Genomic DNA, 6,791 nt, shown 5'->3' on the forward strand with positions numbered 1-6,791 from the left:
CTGGACAAAAAAATGTACTGATTACGTTGAAAATAGAATTTGCATGAATAAAATCCACAGGGTTCATCTAATGAAAAAAATGAAAAAAGAATTACATTTTACAGATTAAATTTCTGCAAGTGAAAGGCAATGTGACATACAGTCCGTCTTAACCCTAAATTAACTTGAGATCTAAATATTAAGTGTTTTAAAAAATCAGGGCAAAAGAAAAAACAATTCCATTCCACACTATCAAGCCTCTCAACAAAACTATACTGTATGTCTAAATCTATTTGCAAATAAAGACAGTTGTTGAATAAGTAATGTGTTGTGATTCCTATAAAAATGATTTTAGGATTGTGCCTATAAGTTCAGGTGGTATATCATAACCTTGAGCGTTGTTGTGAAAAAGTTACATTGAGCTATAGTACTGTATACAGTGGTGGGCCGTGTATTTTATACCTGGGCCTTCAGTGCTGTCCTACCACAGTTGAGCCATCTCCTAATAACCTCATTATGACGCCACAGCTACAGGTTAGTATTTGTTTCTAGGGGTGTAACAATACCAGTGACGTGCGGTGAGGTTCGTGGCTGGTGAGGCACTGACTCTTTAAGAGTCAGATTTACAAATATATGAACCCAATAGAGTAGCTTAAATCACCATTCAATTGGCAGCTTGCACATTGACTACTGGTTGTTTTTCATATTTATAACAAGCAAGAACGTTCAATTTATAGCGGCTGAGAGAAAGAGCGCATTTCCTCTGCACCCTCCGTGTGCTTTTAATTTGCCATCACAATTCCACAATTCATACTCATTCAATACAAATAAAAAATAGGTTACTGCAGCGTATGCATGGTCTTACCTTTACTTGTAACGTCTATCCTTCTGGACAAAAATCTCCGTGACTTTGTTGTAAAAGTCCTCCTTATCTTCTTTCAGTTTTAGAAGTCTCTCCGTCTCAATGGAGATCATTGCCAGGGATGAAAGTCGTCCTTGGTCAGTCCGATTCCGACTGTATGTTTTGAGTCTTTTCAAAGCAGAGAATGACCTTTCCACAGACACTGTTGTAGCCGGTATAGTGAGCACCAGCTGGAGTAACTTTGTTGCCTCAGGAACAGTCTGCATCAGATCCTTCTGGGCCAAAAAGCCGAGAAGCTGTCCAGGGGATTTACATCCATCCCTCACTGTTTGTGAGTTATATAGTCCGATGAGATCAGCCTTTAGTCTCACAAAGTCAAAGAACCTGGCATATTTTGACAGGCTCTGCAGTTTGGTGTCATCAAAATGTTGTGACATTTCATTAAATTTTGTACAATCGACCAAACCAAGGAAAGCTAGCTCACCAAAATGATCAAACCTAGCTTTCAGTTGAACACTTACATTGTCCAGAATGTTATAAAACATTCGTTTCCTCTCATCTCTGACTGAGTTTTGACTTCGGACACTATCTGTCGTCCCGAGCGTGGCACATTTCTGTTCAAATCGCTCATAGAAACTGTTAAACTCTTGTCTCTGGCGTTCCACAAATCCAATTGTGTCGCGGATTCGTGCACAACAAAATCCAATGTCCATTACTTTGTTTTGCAGCACTCTGGAGAGTGCATCGGTTGCACTGAAAATGTCCTCATATGCCATAATGAAAAAGCACGTTGATGCCTTTGACAGCTACCGCTCATATCCAGCGGCCATCATTAGGGTGTCATTATCCCAACTATCTGGATTTTCTCTCATAATACGGAATACAGCACGCAGATCAGATTGGTACATGCTTATTGTCTGCAACAGTCTTGAATTTGAGCTCCATCTCGTGGGTGCTGCTCTTGGTAGACGTCGCTTCACAACATCATCCAATAAGTGGGTGCGCTTCGTGGACTTACTGAAAAATGCCGCTAGTCCCTCAAGTGTTTTAAAAAAAGTTCTACACTCAGGCATGCATCTTGCTGAATGCAAGAGCACCAGGTTCAATTTGTGTGCGTAACAGTGAGTAAACATGGCCTCAGGCACCTTTTCTTTAATCCTGGCCTGCACCCCATTAAGCTCTGATGACATCACAGCTGCTCCGTCATAAGTCTGAGCTACCAGCTTTTCGACACGCTTGTATTTCTCCAACACTCCCAAGACATACTCGGCTATGGCAGGGGCTCGTCTGTCATCACTCACATCATCAAATCCCAAAAACGCTTCCCTCAGTTCACAGGCCACCTCACTTTTAGCCACATAACGCAAAATGACAGAGATCTGGGCTTTGCTTGTGACATCCATTGTCTCGTCTACTTCTACAGCAACAAATGAGGCTGCATTAATCTCCTTTTTGATATAATTTCTAATCACCTCACCGGCTGCTTCGATTAAATTGTTCTGTATTCTGTTTGACAAGCCAGAAAACACAGTGGATGTCTCCAAATGTCTAGCTAATCTTTCATCTTTCTCAGCAAATGCATGTAATAGTTCTACATAGTTGCCACGATTAGAAGAGCTTGAACTCTCATCGTTACCACGAAATGCCAGTTCCTGTTTGGCTAGGAAGCAGGTTGCATTAATGAGGTCTTTTAAAATCTCTCGGTTTTCCTTTACCTTAGCATTGTGGATGCTAATATTTAGTCTCTGCTGTTCGTCCAAAGCCAAATCTATTCTCGAGGTTCCAAAAGTTTTCAAAGCAATTTGGCTTTGAATGTGAGTAGTTGATCTTTCATGTTTGCTGAGGCTTCTTGGTAGATTTTTCAAGTCACAAAATCCTGATTTAGTCCAGACATTGTCCCACGTTGAGAACAGAAGACAGGGAAAGCAGTAAAGGCGGTTTCTTGTAGCACAGACACACAGCCAGTCTTTTCGATCATACCACTCCGTTTGAAAAGAGCGAGTTATCTTCTGTCCCGTCGTTTGAAGCAAACTTTTTAGCTCCGGTATTGGTCTCCCATCATTTATCATTTCACGTTTCGATTGAAAGTCCAGCTTTGAAAAATGTTTAAGCTTAGCTATAGATTCTTCCATTATTGCGGTCAAAGCTAAATATAGGACGAAGAGAAGTGTAGAAGAAGAGCGTGCTCAGCATAACCCCGACCCGTGGGCTCTCGCACGCCTCCTTCATTGAGGCAGAGGTACTGTTTGCCTCCCCTCTGTGCTTTTTCACTGCGGTTTCTGTCAGATTAGCAAGACTAAATATGTTCTACACATACGTGAAATACATGACCTATTCTATGGAAAGAAAGGACATATAATACAAGTGTCAACAAATATTACAGTGGTGACAAACAATGAGAAAGCAAAAGGCACGCGTTCAACCCAGTTTGTGAGGGATTGTGCAATCTGAGGTGAGGCACAGCTTGTCGCTGCCTCACCTCGCGTCTCCTCTCTGTTTGAACAGGAAATGCGCAAATTCAGCGATTTTGATTACAAAAATGCTTGAAATGATGGGAATCATACATAAATTACATTTATACCACAGATCAGTAGATAAATATTCATTTTTATTTTATTTTATCATTATTTGTTTTTTACTTTTCATGATGACAGGTGAGGCTCTGCCTCCCCTGCCTCCCCTGACCGCACGTCCCTGAACAATACACGTATCGTATTCAACCGTTTGGTACGAGGCTCACGGTTCGGTAAGCATTACGAACCGAACAATACGTTTGAATATTGCATTTGGAAAATGCATGGCCTAAATTGTGGGGAATATGATGTTCCCACCCGATGTAACAGGCAACGTGCTGTCTGACACGCCCACCACAGAAGAACAACATTGTACCCTGGTGAGGCACGTGTGTTCTGGGAGGCCCGCTATGCTAAACTAGCTTAGCAGGAAAACCAACAGCAGCACACACGCTACAAACTCTCCCCGCAGCGTTTAGGTAGATTCAAGCATGGCTAAAGTAATCGCCACACAACCCCCATTTCTCCAGACCATAATTCCTGCTTTGTAAAAGAAAACAAAAGCCCAAACAGAGAATCAAATGTCCGACCCCTAACCCCAACAGGTTATTTGTTTTGTGTAAAAATGAAGCTCAACTCCTACAAATAAACTAACTGCAGAGTGCAGATACATGCCCAACATGTCAGGCTAGCCCACTGACCAATCACGTATGGCTAGGCTAGCTAGCAGGCTCTGGCACGTCAAAGAATACGCTCAACATGTCAAACTAAAGATCTGATTGGTTGAACACTACGACAATCAACAATATCGTCCCCATTCACTTAAACTGCAAAGGGATTCACTTGTGAGTCTGCAGGCCTCAGGCCTCTCTTCTTACCTAGAGACACAGAGGTGAAATCTGATTGGATAAACTTAAAACTACTACTCTACTTAAAACAAGCTGCACTGGAAGCAGAGCAACTGAGGAAGACAGTAGCTGTGCAATGAGAAAATAAGGTAATGGGAAAAATATTTTTATAAATTATAATACATGTAGTGTATTTAAGAAAAATTATTAAATTATAAAATAGCTATAACTTTGTGATTCTGTTTAGGCCAGCAGAGAAGTCCTTGCAGGCCCTGATGGCCCACCACTGGGGTCCAGTGAAGGATGAGCACCTCCCCCTCTGACAGCAATTACAAATGAACAGCACAAAACTGCAGAGGAGTGTGATGAAAAATGGTCAGGACATAGTGTGACTGGGTGCATCTGTCCGACCCTCCTGAACCCTTAACCTACTCCTGTAAGTTGATGTGATATTAATAACAATCATAAAAACAAGTGTGTTATTAAAAGGTAAAACATCGTTCAAGCCGAGCTTCCTGAGGCTAAAACAGAGAAAGGTAGGTTTGTATTGACACATTAGTTTGAGGCCCGGCTACAGCAATGCTTAAGTTTCCACGCATCATTTGTTTGTCAGTGGTGACTGTGAATGTGTGTCTATTTCTGTCCGTTTGTGTGTGAAAGTACAAAGCGTGTTTTGGCTCGTTGTCAACGATACGTTGAACCTGATGAAGGCCACAAACCACAACGAGCTGGTCTAACAAGTGTGACGGAAGTTTCGGTCCTAAACTGTAGATAGATAGGTTGTCTTTCTAATTTCTTTCTCCATACAACCTTCAAGTTGTCAGGAAACCTTAACGCTGTTTTGATAATTATTTTAACGCTGCAGTTTGTGGTGTTGTACTGGGCTGCATTTTAATGTTAGTGTGAGGATGTCAACCGCTGCAAATAAAGTGACCCAGGATTGTTTAATGATAATCACCTTGTTATTGATTATATTGTTTTATTTGGGGTTTTGTCCCAGGTTCACACTGGACAGATAAATATATACGGGTCAGAAACTTTAAATCGCCTCCAGGTGAATGTGATACTGTGAGAGTGGAGCTCTGCTGCGGCCTCTCACCAGCCCCCTGAAAAGAAGTGATGTGAGTATAGAGGAGGGATGGTTTAACCGCCCTCCTCTGTACGCTGTGCTCTTCCTGCTGATATGACTGACAGGCAGGAGTGGGCGGGTCATCATTGATGATGTGGAACATCTGAATTGGCTAGCGTGCATAACATTTAACATGTCTCTATCTCTGTGTATCGTGATGGCAAATGGATGAATGCTTCTTTTCTGCAAACAAATCAAACTGATCAATACATTCCTGATTAACTGAGTGCTGCAGACAATGTTGTAGAATTTTCTGTTTGGCTCAGAAACATAGACCTACATATTTACAGATAAATTAAGTGTCATGCATTCATATTCAAAGGGACAAGCCAGTTTAAAAAAGGTTAATTGTAAATCTACCGTTTGTTGAAACACTTGACTTTCACTAAAAGATGGCGGTGATGTAAATAGAGAGCAAATGGCACATGTTATCAAATCCAGTCAGAATTAGAATCAGAATCAGCTTCATTGGCCCTGATGTATACGCATATATGGAATTTGACTCCGGTTTGCACATTGCTCTCAACGTACATACATAGAATATACAAATAAACAAGAAAAATATAAAAACAAGGACATTAAAGACAACAAAGTAGAACAGAGAAACTAAACTTTAACATTTACCTACTATGTACAATATAAATATAAATATATATCCAAGAATATATATGAACATTAAGAACAACAACAATGACAATGGACAATGGATTTGGGGTATTAGTGCAGATAATAGTGCAGTATGTCTGATTAATTGTTCATGAGGGTGACGGCCAGTGGAAAGAAGCTGTTCCTGTGTCTGGTGGTTTTGGCGTACAGTGCTCTGTAGCGCCTACCAGAGGGGAGGAGTTGGAACAGTCTAACACAGAGGAGCCATTTACTGCAGAAAAGAGAGGACATGTAATATGCTGAATATGTGCACAAATACAAGCACTCAACTGTGTGAAGATTACACAAACAAAGGGTTAAATTGGCAGGGACGCTGGATTGTAAAACATTTAGAGCTTGGCACTCTTCTTTAGACAGCATCCCGACAAACTGTTAGCATTTTGAATTTTTGCACACTTGGAATCGAATCGAATCCTAAAGCTAGACATGTTAGAGCCATGAGTTAGCACAAAGCAACTGGATCTCAGTTTTGATGCCTAAATGCTACAATCCTTAAATGTGTAAGCTAACACACAAACATAATGAGTGGCAGTAATTCAGTCTGGTTTGTTTGCAATTTGTCATTTACATCCATCAGTGGGTTTGGAGAGAAATGTATAACAAAAATTCCGCACTGCAAACTGGAGCGTTTAAGTTTAAGAGACTTATACGAGTCAGTGAAGCTCTAATGAAAGACTCTTTTGAGTTGCACTAAAGGAAACGTAGGATCCAGTGTTTTTGGAGCTTGACTCATTGTAGAAACAAAGAATCATGATGTCTTTGCCTCTGCTGCTTCAATTTTGACCACAAATTTA

This window comes from Anarhichas minor, unplaced genomic scaffold (genome assembly GCF_050575085.1).
Source record: "Anarhichas minor isolate MPS153535 unplaced genomic scaffold, ASM5057508v1 ptg000028l, whole genome shotgun sequence".
Taxonomy (NCBI): Eukaryota; Metazoa; Chordata; class Actinopteri; order Perciformes; family Anarhichadidae; genus Anarhichas; species Anarhichas minor.